This window comes from Zingiber officinale, chromosome 3A (assembly GCF_018446385.1).
Source record: "Zingiber officinale cultivar Zhangliang chromosome 3A, Zo_v1.1, whole genome shotgun sequence".
In the NCBI taxonomy this organism is placed as follows: Eukaryota; Viridiplantae; Streptophyta; class Magnoliopsida; order Zingiberales; family Zingiberaceae; genus Zingiber; species Zingiber officinale.
The window spans coordinates 115,538,970-115,551,182 of NC_055990.1; the positions used below are offsets into that span (position 1 = coordinate 115,538,970).

Consider the following 12,213-nt stretch of genomic DNA (forward strand, 5'->3'; position numbering starts at 1 on the left):
CGTTAGCTTTCTACACTATTGTTAGCTTGCGCAGCAGAATACGAATAAAAACAAACAAGCTAAACTAAATACAAGATAAAGAAAGGAAATGCAAACCAAACCGCTAACACGTTCGATATAACGTGGTTCGGAGATGATGCTCCTACTCCACGGCTGTCCGTAAGGTGGACGATCCCTCAATCCGTCGGTGGATTAGTCCCCGGAAACTCCGGCTAGCTCAACCTCCTTGTGGGTGGAGAAACCTCACCACAACACTCACCAACAACACTTGGACACAAGGGAACCTTGAGCACTTTGGTGACTACTAATTAGGCTTTAACCAAGTCTAATTTCGTCGCCTTGGCCGGCCATACCAAGCTCCATTATATAGAGCTTGAGAAATCAGCAAGGCTGATTTCCCCGTTACCAGTCGACTGGTCCTTGCACCAGTCGACTGGTGCCAGCCCAACGGCTATCTCAACGGCTCTGCTACAGTGCATCAGTCGACTGGTCCATACACCAGTCGACTGCTACAGTACGCTACAGTAACTGCTACAGTGCCGCTACAGTAAAACCCTAAAACTAGGATTTTACTCCGAGTACAATCTCTCATGCACTCGTACCCTCACGACTCATTTGACTCTTCTTTTGCAGCCTTGACCTCTTGCCTTCAAGCCTACTTCCTTTGGCTCTCGTCCCTCGGATGCATCCAAGCCCGCAGCTTGTCTCCAATGCCATCCTTCGCGTATGCCTCGAAGTCGCTTCCCTCGGCCCTTGTCCTTGCTGCCTTGTCCACGGTCCCTCGGATGCTCCATCCTTCACCGGACCTGAAGCCGTCAACCTGAGTCACATGTGTCACCTGCAGTCCTGCACAACTCAAGTACACATATCAAATAACAAGGGTAAACCTAACTTAAACCCTTTGCCCAAACACCAAAACACATGGTCCCGCGGACCATTGGGATTGCTCCAACACAGATGTCGGGCCCATCAGCAGCATGATTATTATTTTAATCTATTTATGAAAATAGTTTTCAAAACTTCACAAATAGTTATGTGGATTCAGTACAGCTTTAGCATTAGTTTAGAATTAGCTCAGTTCAATTTTTGTATCAGTTCAGTTTTCTATTGATACAATATGATAGCTTAGGTTAGCACTTGTTGTCATGACTAGTTTGTTTGTATGCCATGCTATGCTCTTACATGTTCAATATTCATATGTTTCAAATAACATGTTTTAAAAACATAAATTGCATCGTATGCATGTTTTAGTGAGGTAGATGGTTTCTTACTAAGCTCTCAAGCTTACAGATACTCTTTTCCTTATACTGCAGATAAAGGTAAAGGAAAGATGGACTAGCGGAGGCTGGAGGACAATGCAACGATGATGTGTGTGTGAAAAAGGAGTTTGGAATGAAGATCTTAGGGATTTTAGCAAGCCTAACTATTAGAACCTTGTTATTTTTAGTTTTCGCATTTCAGTTTGCTCAAAAGTCATGAACTAGTGAAATATGCATCACGCCATGTTTAGAATGCTAGATAATTGATGTTAGAATGCATTTCAGTTAGTTTAGAGTTAGTATATGAGATTTCTGCTCGAACCAGGGCTGAAATCAGGTTCTGATACGAAATCAGAAACCCCGATCGATCAGTCGATCGATTGGGGGCCCTCAATCGATCAGTGGATCGATTGGGAGCCTGGTTCCGCGAAAAGTAAGCTTCTGGATCGATCAGCCGATCGATCCAGTCGTATTCTGTCTCAAACAATAAGCTTCTGGATCGATCAGCCGATCGATCCAGTCGCATTCTGTAGCAAACAGAAGGTTCAGGGATCGATCGTTCAATCGATCGGGAAATCGCTCCCGCGAATAGAGGGATCTGGAATCGATTGCTGGATCGATTGGTCAGTCTGGATCGTTCAGCCGATCGATCCAGAATATTACCCGGAGCACAGTAGCAATCTGGATCGATCCAACAGCTTGCAATCGATTGAGTTCAATCTAGATCGATTGGGAAGCAAGGTTTCGACCAGGAAACCTTGTAATTCAGTTCCTTGACCACAGGGGATGTAGGATATGCCATGTATACCTTAGATTGCATCCCTCAGCACATGTAGGACCAAAAACTTGTATTAGCTTGGCAAAGTTTTAAATTGGTACAGCTTTCTGCACCTAGACCAGTGATGATCATGGATATAGCTTAGCACAGCGTATTATAACGGTCCGACCTTACAGCCTAGCCTGTAGAAGGCGGCTCGTTACAGAGTGGTATCAGAGCAGAAAATTCCATACTTCCTACACACACATCAACATTGAACCTGCAGCTTCCAAGTAAGAATACCTCTCACTTTGTATGTTTATTGCTTTCATGTTTGTAGATAACTAAAGTATGCTTATCTGTGTTAGTAACTAACATGATAGTATTAGCTATGTAAACATGATGCTTTAGTTATGTATGCCCTTTGTTCTTTTAGAGATGGCACGGGGACGCCCAGCTAGAAGGACACCAGCTACTAAGCCCCAGCATGAGGCAGGCAGTTCAGTGCCTCCCCCAGACCTTACAGCAGTAGTGGCTCAGTTATAGAAGCAGCTAGCAGAACAGCAACAGGAGATAGCCACCTTAAAGGCTAATCAGCAGAATACTCCCACTGTCACCCCGGAACCCAACATAGCAACCCAGTAGTTATAGAGGTTCCACCAGTCAAGCCTACAGCACCAGTAGCTCCAGCAGCAGAGGCAAAGAGAGAAGTCTATCTGATCCAGTGGCAGAGAGTCAAGCCCGAGAACTTCTCAGGCACCAGTGAACCATGGGATGCTCAAACCTGGTTCAAAACATTGGAGAGTACGATGGAGCTTATGAACTGGCAAGAACAGGAGAAGGTGAAATGTGCCTCCTTCTGCTTGACAGGAGATGCACGTATGTGGTGGGAGGGAATTAGAGCGAAGTGCCTAGTGAACCAGATGACATGGGCTGACTTCGAGAAAGAATTCTTCGAGGAGTTCTTTAACATGCGAGTCACAAACCACCACTACGACGAGTTCACTGAGTTTCGTCAGAGCAACCTATCAGTTGAGGAAGCCGTAAAGAAATTCAATAGACTGGCTATTCTATGCCCCGAACTAGTCAGCACAGAAAAAGAAAGAGTCCGGTTGATGCTCAAGATGCTGAGGCCAGAAATAGCAATGAACGTGGCTGGCGGCATTCATAGGCCGCAAACCACTGAAGAACTAGTCAGCAGTGCTCTGACCACCGAGCACTACCAAAACAATATCAAACAGCAGAAGCAAGTCCTCTCAGAGTCCAAAGGGCAAGGAGGTTCAGGTACTCAGAAACAACAGGACCACAGCTCTAACTGAAAAGGGAACTCCAACAGCAAGCGCAAACCAGGGAGTTACCCAAAAGGAGGACCAGCTAGTAAACAGCCTAGTTATCCCAAATGTGCTACTTGTGGGAAATTTTATCCAGGAGTTTATCGCAAGGGCACACGAGGATGCTTTGAATGTGGACAGGAAGGGCATATGGCTAAGCAGTGCCCAAACAAGACCAGTCTTCCTCAACCACAGCCGATCCAGTACGGAGGCTAGCTAGCACAGCTATATCAGATGCAGGCCGTTTTAGATGGTCCACACATCAACTAGGGCAGACTAGAAGCCCCTCCAGCTACGACCAACGCGAGGATCTACGCACTCACCAGAGAGGACATAGCGAATGCCTCGACAGTTGTTACAGGTCAGATCAGTATTTTACAGCAAAGTACAACTGTCTTGTTCGATACCGGGGCAACCCATTCTTATATATCCAGGATGTTTTCAGAGAAGTTAGCGATACCCCCATAGGTACTCAGTAGTCAGTTTCTGACGATATTACCTTCAGGAGAAATTATGGCATCCACGCACTGGCTCAGAGCAGTGCCAGTCATTATAGCAGACAAAGAACTCTTTTGTGATCTGATAGTGCTAAATATGACTGATTACGATGTTATTTTTGGGATGGACTTCCTGATCAGATACGGTGCCTCTATAGAGTGTCGTAAACAGAAAGTCATATTCCAACCTGAAGCAGAAGTACAGTTTGAATACGTCAGAGAACCAAAGAGAAAAGACAAAAAGTTTCTCTCAGCTCTAAAGGCACAGAAGTTAATGGATACAGGATGTACGGGATTTTTAGCGCATGTAGTCAATGTCAGTCAGGACAAGGACCAATAGCTAGCAGAGGTCCGAGTCGTATGTGACTACCCAGCAGTCTTCCCTGAGGAGTTACCAGGATTGAATTTGAGATAGAACTCATTCCCGGTACAAATCCTATCTCCAAAGCGCCTTACCGCATGGCTCCAGCAAAACTGAAAGAACTTCATGAGCAACTACAGGAGCTGCTTGACAAGGGCTTCATACGTCCTAGTCACTCACCATGGGGAGCGCCTGTATTGTTCGTGAAGAAGAAAGACGGGAGCTTGCGCCTGTGCATAGACTACCGAGCACTGAACCAAGTCACCATCAAGAACAGGTATCCTCTTCCTAGAATAGATGACCTGTTCGATCAGCTAAAGGGAGCAGCAGTGTTATCTAAGATAGACCTCAGATCAGGTTATCATCAGGTGAAAGTTAAAGAAGGGGATATACCCAAGACAGCGTTCAGGACTAGATACGGACACTACGAGTTCGTAGTCATGCCCTTTGGCGTGACAAATGCTCCAGCTACTTTTATGGACCTCATGAACAGAGTATTCAGAGAATACTTAGATAAGTTCGTTATCATGTTCATCGATGACATCCTTATCTATTCAGGAACTCAGGAAGAACACGCAGAGCACCTGAAAATAGTATTGCAGACTCTTCAGCAGAACCAGCTGTACGCCAAGTTCATGAAATGTGAATTTTGGTTAGATCGGGTGTCCTTCCTGGGTCACATCATCTCAAAAGATGGTATCATGGTAGACCCTAGTAAAATAGAAGCTGTGAGTAACTGGAAAAGATCCAAGAGCGCCAATGAGATCAGAAGCTTTTTGGGACTAGCAGGTTATTACAGAAAGTTCATGGAGGATTTCTCCAGGATAGCCTCTCCACTGACAGCTCTCACCAGGAAGAACTGCGAGAACAGCTTCAGCGAGCTAAAGAGGAGATTGACCAGTGCACCTATTCTGGCTCTACCTGAAAATACATACAGCTTTGATATTTATAGTGATGCCTCTAAATTGGGATTAGGAGCAGTACTGATGCAAAATGGCAAGGTGATCGCCTATGCCTCCAGACAACTCAAGGGATATGAGAAGAATTACCCTACTCATGACCTTGAGCTTGCAGCAGTAGTGTTCGCTCTCAAAATTTGGAGACATTACTTGTATGGAGCTCAATGCAGAGTGTATACAAATCGCCAGAGTCTGAAGTATTTCTTCACTCAGAAGGATCTAAATATGCGACAGCGTAGATGGCTTGAGCTAGTCAAGGATTATGACATAGACATCCTCTACCACCCAGGAAAAGCTAATAAGGTGGTAGACGCACTTAGCAGAAAGTCCAGTGCTACCTTACTATCCCTAGCAGCCATGTCACCACCCCTACAGAAGGAGATCACAGATTACGGTCTCGAACTCATAATGAGATAGCTCTCTACTATGACATTAGCATCTACCCTGCTCGATGACATCTAGACAGCTCAGGAACAGGACCCTGAAATCCAGAAAATCAAGCAAGGGATAGCAGAACTAGGAAGTGGAGAGTTCAAAATAATTGATAGTGGGACAGTATATTTCGGTGATAGACTATGTGTTCCAGATCAGAAGGAACTACAAAGAAAGATTTTGGATGAGGCTCACAGGACTCCTTATGCGATGCATCCTGGCTCCACCAAAATGTACCAAGACCTAAAGAAATATTTTTGGTGGCCTGGGATGAAAAGAGACATCGCTAGATACGTTAGCACCTGTCTGACTTGCCAGAGAGTCAAGGCAGAACACCAAAGACCAGGAGGAGTTCTGCAACCTATCCAGATCCCAGAATGGAAGTGGGAAGACATTTCTATGGATTTCATAGTGGGATTACCCAGAACCACGAATGGTTTTGATACCATTTGGGTAATAGTTGACAGGTTAACTAAATCAGCCCACTTCTTAGCTATCAGAATATCCTATTCCATGGAGCAGCTAGCTCAGTTGTATCTCAAGGAGATCGTTAGACTACATGGAGTCCCACGAACCATTATTTCAGACAGAGACAGTCGATTCACATCACACTTCTGGGAGTGTGTACAGTCAGCATTGGACACTAAGTTAAAATTCAGCACAGCTTTCCATCCTCAGACAAATGGTCAGACGGAGCGAGTAAATCAGGTACTTGAAGATATGCTCCGAGCATGTGCCCTAGACTTTAAGGGAAGTTGGTGCAAATATCTGAGTTTAGCAGAATTTGCATATAACAACAGCTACCAGGCCACTATCGGTATGGCACCTTACGAGGCTCTCTATGGGCGAAGGTGTAGATCTCCAATCTGCTGGTATGAGAGCTTCAGACAGATCTAGTAGCAGATACCACAGCAGCTATACAGCAGATCCGCCAGAGGATAGAGACAGCGCAGAGCCTCCAGAAAAGCTATGCTGATACACGGCGCAGACCCTTAGGGTGTGTTTGGTTCGGGGTTATTCTTGATAACCTTGGTTATCCATCCAAGGTTATCAACAAAAACCTTATTTGGTTTTGGTATTCGATGATTCCCGAGTAATGTTTCATGTCCGACATGTCAGCAAAAGGGTCATGCAGCCCGGAATCAGAAAACCTCAGAAAACTAAGGTTTTTCTTGATTCCGGGGTTAACGAATTTTTTTTACCAAAAATACCCTCCGATAAGAAAAAACATGAAAAAAAGAGAAAAAATATAAAAAAAATATTAAAAAATGTCAAGAAATAAAAAAAATGTTTAAAAAAATTTAAAATTTAAAAATTTAATTTTTTTAAAATAAATAATTTTTAAAAATAAAAAATAAATAAAAATAAAATTAATAAAAATTTTAAAAATAAAAAATTTAAAAATTTTAAAAAATTTAAAAAATTTAAAAATTTTAAAAAATTTAAAAATTTTAAAAAATTTAAAAATTTTAAAAAATTTAAAAATTTTAAAAATTTTAAAAATTTTAAAAAATTTAAAAAATTTAAAAAATTTAAAAAATTTAAAAATTTTAAAAAATTTAAAAATTTTAAAAAATTTAAAAATTTTAAAAAATTTAAAAATTTTAAAAAATTAAAAAATTTTAAATATTTTAAAAAATTTAAAAATTTTAAAATAAAAAAATTTTTAAAAAAATAAATTAATTAGAATTAAAATTTAAAAAATGTAAAAAAAATAAAAAATATAAATATAAATAATATAAAAAATATAAAAACATTAAAAAAATAAAAAAAACACATAAAAAAGTAAAAAAAATTTACAGGAAAAAGAAAAGTAAAAAAACATTAAAAAAATAAATAATAATAATAATAATATTATTATTATTTTTATTTTTATTATTATTATTATTATTATTATTATTATTATTATTATTATTATTATTATTATTATTATTATTATTATGTATAGTTGGTTTTGTAACTGAGGGTAATACGGTAAAATATTAAACTAGGGTATTCATTAAAACCTTCAAACAAATAATTTTTTGTTGCATTACCTAGGTTGAACCAAACAACATTTGGTTATGTTTTATTCCTCATAACCTTGGTTATGTGATTACCTGGTAATCACATAACCAAGGCTATACATGATAACTTGAACCAAACGCACCCTTAGAGTTTTCAGTTGGGGATTCAGTATTCCTCAAAGTAACTCCCATGAAGGGAGTAATGCGTTTTGGGAAGAAGGGCAAATTAAGTCCCAGATATGTGGGACCATATCTTATCACTAGAAGAGTTGGCAAGATAGCATATGAGCTAAAGCTACCCCAGGAGATGTCAGCTATCCACAATGTATTTCATGTCTCTATGCTGAAGAAGTATATCCCAGATGCCACCCAGGTGATTGAGCCGCAGTCGGTACAAGTCGGCCTATTCAGATAATAGACCGAGCAGTTAAGAAATTACGGAACAAGGAGGTACCATTAGTGAAAGTCATTTGGTAAAATCACACAACAGAAGAGGCAACATGGGAGACAGAAGCTAGTATGAGACAGAAGTACCCAGAGTTATTCTAAGTTCGAGGACGAACTTTTCATAAGGTATGGGGGATTGTAACGCCCGAAAATTCTCAAAATTATTTTAGAAATATTCTATGATTTTTCTGGAATTTTAAGATATTTTTACAGAATTTTTAGAATAGCGGAAGTAGCAAAAACAAATAGAATCGTAAAAGGGTCTAGGCAGGTATTGAACCCGAGACCTCTTGGGGTTCTACGACTTATAGATAACTCTAGTAACCAGGTGAACCCAGCAGGGCCGTGTTGAAAGGAAAAGGAAATAATTTTATTTAAGTTAGAGTTGGGTGAATTAACCCACTTAATATAAATAAGGAAAGGATTAAGTGAGGTTTTATTTTGGATTGGGATTTCTTTCTCCCTTAAACCCTCACCGCCGAACCCCTCTCTCCCGCACCCTCTCTTCACGCCAAAGCCAAGGAAAGGCTAGGGTTTCATCCATAGGGTTATAAGGGCTCCTTCTGGCAACAACTCCGACACGAGGGCGCTCCTCTCCGAGAGAAGAGCACGTAGACGCGAGGAGATCGACGAAGGGATCTTCTCCATTGGAAAACTAGCGACTAGATTCATAAGAAAACTAGCGCAGGAGGTAAGAAACCCCTCACCTGCAGTATAAGTAGCTCTCGTGTGAATTTCTGCTTTGTTTAGTAGCATACGAATTTTGACACATAGGTTGTGCAATAGTGCACTCTAGGTGTTCGATACTATGTGCAGCACAGGAAAAGAATGCAACTTAGGCATTTTAATAGCTTAGTAAATGTAATAGAAGCATTTATTCAGTATGTATAGTTTTACTATAGTCATATGGGACTACGGTCCAATGGGTGGGCTCCCACAGTCGCCTCTAGGTTCAAATAACCTACCTCTAGGTTCAGATAACCTAGCTCTAGGTTCAGATAACCTAGAAATAGCAATATAAGAAGAACTCAGCTATAATCAGTATTTTATTTTAGCAGTGGCACTGTACTGGATTAGATATCCATTGGGTTGGGCTCCCATAGTCGTCCCTAGGTTCAGATAACCTAGTAACCCTACTAAATTCGGGACTTGCAAACCCGGGTCTAGTTGGGGATGCGCGCATAGCACGTACAGATGCCGGGCCCATCAGCAGCATGATTACTATTTTAATCTATTTATGAAAATAGTTTTCAAAGCTTCACAAATAGTTATGTGGATTCAATACAGCTTTAGCATTAGTTTAGAATTAGCTCAGTTCAATTTTTGTATCAGTTCAGTTTTCTATTGATACAATATGATAGCTTAGGTTAGCACTTGTTGTCTTGACTAGTTTGTTTGTATGCCATGCTATGCTCTTACATGTTCAATATTCATATGTTTCAAATAACATGTTTTAAAAACATAAATTGCATCGTATGCATGTTTTAGTGAGGTAGATGGTTTCTTACTAAGCTCTCAAGCTTACAGATACTCTTTTCCTTATACTGCAGATAAAGGTAAATGAAAGATGGACTAGCGGAGGCTGGAGGACAATGCAACGATGATGTGTGTGTGAAAAAGGAGTTTGGAATGAAGATCTTAGGGATTTTAGCAAGTCTAACTATTAGAACCTTGTTATTTTTAGTTTTCGCATTTCAGTTTGCTTCTGGATCGATCAGCCGATCGATCCAGTCGCATTCTGTCGCAAATAGTAAGCTTCTGGATCGATCAGCCGATCGATCCAGTCGCATTCTGTCGCAAACAGAAGGTTCAGGGATCGATCGTTCGATCGATCGGGAAATCGCTCCCGCGAACAGAGGGCTCTGGAATCGATCGCTGGATCGATTGGTCAGTCTGGATCGTTTAGCCGATCGATCCAGAATATTACCCCGAGCACAGTAGCAATCTGGATCGATCCATGGATCGATCCAACAGCTTGCAATCGATTAAGTTCAATCTGGATCGATTGGGAAGCAAGGTTTCGACCAGAAAACCTTGTAATTCAGTTCCTTGACCTCAGGGGATGTAGGATATGTCATGTATACCTTAGATTGCATCCCTCAGCACATGTAGGACCAAGAACTTGTATTAGCTTGGCAAAGTTTTAAATTGGTACAGCTTTCCATACCTAGACCGGTGATGGTCATGGATATAGCTTAGCACAGCGTATTGTGACGGTCCGACCTTACAGCCTAGCCAGTAGAAGGCGGGTTGTTACAGTTCTTGATTGCCATGATTTATATGCTCATGTGCCATGTTCTAGTATTTCTCGTATGATTCTCAACTTACATATCAGCATAGCATCTTTTAAAAAGCATGATTTCTCAAATGCATGTTTTTGTGAGGTAGATGGTTTCTTACTAAGCTCCCAAGCTTACAGTTACATTTTCCTTATACTGTAGATAAAGGTAAAGGGAAGATGGAATAGCGGAGGCTGGTGGCAATGCGATGAAGATGTGTGTGGGCAGGAACTTGGAATAAAGATCTTTGGGGGAACTAGCAGATTTAAGAACTTAGTGTTTCAGTTTTGGTTATTTTATACACTTCTAGAATATTAAGTGTCATGAATTGTGGATGTGGGCACTATGCTATGCCTAGACCTCTAGTGTAAAATACCAGAAAATAGGCGAATATTAATAAGGGAATTTTCTGGAATTTTAGGTCATTTTTCGGGAATTTTTCAGAGCTCGTATGTACGAGTTAACGGGGACAAGAACGGGGCCCGGGAAAGCCTGTTTAGGCTACCCCATTTAGGCGAGGAAAAGTTATTTATTTTCTTTTCCTTTTTATTTGTTTTTCTTTTCTCTTTTATTCCTCTCCCCGACGCCGTTCATTTCTTCTCCCCCGACGCCGAGCCGCACCCTCTCCTTGCCCTAACCACCGGCCGCGGTGCTTTTCTCCTCTTCTCCCCTCTCCTTCACCGAAGCCGAAGCGACACCACTGTTCTTCTTCTTCTTCTCTACCTAGCACCGGCCCTGATTTTTCTCTGCCGATGATGCCACCCGAGCCTTCCCGGCGAAGTTGCCACAGCCGACGGCGAGCCCTAGTTCTTCACCGTGCCTTAGTCCTCACCACCGGATCTTATTTTTTTCGCCATCAGAAGCCGGCAGAGACGAAGAAGTGTATCAAGATGGTAGGCATTATGTTTCATTTGATGGTTGAGATGTATGGGATCGATTCATATTTTTCCCTTGCTCACCAGCGACATTAGGTTGTTGAAGTAAATTGGTTGTGGAATTTTCTTCCGGCAGCAACCATCTGTGGTTGAGAATTGAACAGAGGAAGAATTCCAAGAGGTGAGGTTCTGTGCACTGGGGTATTCGGGTGGTGGACAACATGTTTGAACAGGGCAGAGAGGTAAATTCCAGTAGGGTTTCTTTACCGGCAGCACTTCAACCAGTAACCCTATTGGCTGTGAACTTGAGGTATGATGTAGGAATCTTAATACATTTTGTAATTGATGAGGTCTATAAATTTAGAATGGAACATATGGTTAATCATGTTTTAGATTCAGGTGTACTTGGATTTAGGTTTTTGGATTTCTATCTAATGGTTTGTTTAGAGGTAAGGTGTATAAATTTGTTCTGGTATCAGGTTCGTATTTGGAAGAGTTTAAGTTGATTTAGGTTTAGACCTAAATCAAATTTTATAGTGGAACGAATTAGGGTTCTGGTAAATAAGGAATTTTCTTTAGCTATGTGATATATATGTAGCTAAATTAAATGTGGTTATTACAGGACCTGGTCGCGAGACAGTATCTCGATATCGGATTGGACCTTTCTATTTGGAGGCGGGTACTTTTGACTTATGTCATTTGATATGCTTAGTAATTAAATTAACAGTTGCATTAATTGTGTTTCTTATCTGTTTCGGTTAATCACTACCCGGATCTTACATGCTTGATTGATTGATTGGTTTTGCATCTCGTATATTTTACTGTTTATACATGCTTATAGGGTAGTGATATACCATGCTTTACCGTGTTCAGGACCTAGGTTCTATTTTATACCTTTGGATTGTTTTGGATTCGTTATGATGCATTTTTATATATGTATGGATTAGGTCGATGTTTATATGGTTATTGCCATGCATCATTTGCATGATTGCATCCTTGCGATAGTCCGC

The 12,213-nt window shown here is 40.9% G+C and overlaps 1 long non-coding RNA gene across 1 annotated transcript; it reads left to right on the forward strand.

Moving 5' to 3' along the window:
• The first annotated feature begins 11,071 nt into the window (after positions 1-11,071).
• On the forward strand, positions 11,072-11,957 carry LOC122053976. Its single transcript, XR_006132480.1, has 3 exons — positions 11,072-11,221; positions 11,291-11,513; positions 11,826-11,957. It is a non-coding gene; the product is annotated as an uncharacterized LOC122053976 (long non-coding RNA).
• Positions 11,958-12,213: the final 256 nt, after the last annotated feature.